Raw genomic sequence first — 2,403 nt, forward strand, 5'->3', positions numbered from 1 at the left:
CACGCCACAGGCCTGCAAGCCTTGTTATGGCCCAGCCTCGAGGCCAAAGGAAGAGGCTGGAAACAGGGACAGAGCTATCAATGGTTTATTGGATAGGGGATCTTACACTCCTGAAGCCAGGGAGGCTACCATTTATAGGGGGAATTGATGTCAGGTTGGCTCATCAGTTGGGGAAAACCAGCTGCTGGGGCACATCCCTCACAGCCCCTTTGGTTAACAACCATCGCAGGGCAGACGTTTCCCTTTAATAAACTGGCAATTGAAGCCGTCCTAGACTAAGGATTAGAACAGTCACTAGCTGGGGCAGGGGGCAAACACGTAGGCAGTTACTGGTTAAGTTCTATGATTAAGAGGTTTGGATAGTCAAGTGAGTAGCGTGCAAGTGAAGCAGGGACTGGTTGAGCAGGGGACGTACAGAGAGCAAGAGAACAGCCATCTCGAGTGGCCTGACCACACACATGCCTTCACACACATCCCTACATACTCCCTGGAGGGGCTGTCCTCGAGCAGCTCTTTGCTCCCTCCTTACTCAGATTTCCCCAGCAAATCCTCTGGGCATTTAGGTCACCTCTTCCTCTTGAATACCCACTGTTCAGTCAGGAAAACAGAAAACACTTTCAGTATTTCCAGCAGGAAGGGATTTAATACAGGGACATTGGTGCTTAAGTCCTGGCTTCACCTGATCCTAACTGTGTCACTATGGGCAGGCGACTTAGCCTTTCTGAAACTCAGTTACCACTTCTAGGAAGACAGAGACAATCATAGTACCTAACTCATATGGCTGCTCTGAAAAATTATGCAAAATAATCCTTGAAAAATTACCAATACCTGGTACATGGTTAGTGCCCAATAACTGTAAGCTAATGTTGGTGTTACTACAATAGTAGATTGCTTTATGGGCCCCAACTCTTCATACTGCCCCAAATCCGTACTTTTTACCCTATGTCTTCACAGTTCTTCCCGCTAAAAGGATGGAGAGCATTTCCACATCCTTTGGCTTTGAGTTTGGCCAAAGCCAAAGCCAATAGCATAAGACGGAAGTGGTGGTATGCCAATTCCAAGACCTCTGTGCTTCTTCCACTGCCATGAAAAGAGCATGCCAAGGCTAGCCCACTGTCCCCAAGAAAAGGAAGAGGGACACATGAAATGAAGCTGCCTTGGCCAAGCCCCCTAGATGAGCCCAGCCTAGATCAGTCAACTATTAGACGTCTGAGCTAAATACATGCTTATTGTTGTATGTCACTGAGATTTTATGGTTGTTTGATATACAGCTGATACAACTACCCCTACAACTTATTATATGTTATAGTACTTGGTGACTTTTAATAGCAGCTCATTATTTGGTTATATATAATTGTTTCCTTGGGCAGGTCTCTCCTAATTAAGATCGTCAGACTTAGCAAATAAAAATACAGGACCCCCAGTTAAATATGAATTTCAGATAAACAACGAAGAATTTTTTAGTATAAGTGTGTCCCATGCAATTTTTAGAACCTATTTATACTAAAACTTATTTGTCTAAAATTTATATTTAACTGGGCACCCTTACATATATTTATCTGCCAATCCTACTCCCAGTGCTTGAGGCAGGATCAACATCTTACACAAAAACTGTGAGATAGTTCCCATGGTCACCATCATAATTCTGGGAGAGGAAAGCCATGGTTCAGTTAAAGATTTGCAAGAGGGAGTTCCCTGGTGGTCTAGTGGTTAGGATTCTGGGCTTCCACTGCCATGGCCTGGGTTCAATCCCTAGTCAAAGAAATGAGATCCTGAAAGTGAGTGGAAGATGGCCAAAGAGTAAGACGCGGAGATCACCTTCCTCCCCACAAATACTTCAGAAATACATCTGCACGTGGAACTGCTCCTATAGAACACCCACTGAACGCTGGCAGAAGACCTCGGACCTCCCAAAAGGCAAGAAACTCCCCACGTACCTGGGTAGGGCAAAATAAAAAAGAATAAACAGAGACAAAAAATAGGGACGGGACCTGCACCAGTGGGAGGGAGCTGTGAAGGAGGAAAGGTTCCCACACACTAGAAGCCCTTTCGCGGGCGGAGACTGCAGGTGGCGGACGGGGGAGCTTTGAAGCCGCGGAGGAGAGCGCAGTAACAGGGTGCGGAGGGCAAAGCGGAGAGATTCCCGCAGAGGACCGGTGCCAACCAGCACTCACCAGCCCGAGAGGCTTGTCTGCTCACCCGCCGGGAAGGGGGGGGGCTGGGAGTTGAGGCTCGGGCTTCGGTTGGACAGCAGGGAGAGGACTGGGGTTGGCAGAGTGAAAACAGCCTGAAGGGGTTAGTGCACCACGGCTAGCCGGGAGGGAGCTCCGGGAGTCTGGAGCTGCCGAAGAGGCAAGAGACCTTTTCTTCCCTCTTTGCTTCCTGGTGCGCGAGGAGAGGGGA

Source organism: Physeter macrocephalus, chromosome 12, assembly GCF_002837175.3.
Source record: "Physeter macrocephalus isolate SW-GA chromosome 12, ASM283717v5, whole genome shotgun sequence".
Lineage (NCBI taxonomy): Eukaryota > Metazoa > Chordata > Mammalia > Artiodactyla > Physeteridae > Physeter > Physeter macrocephalus.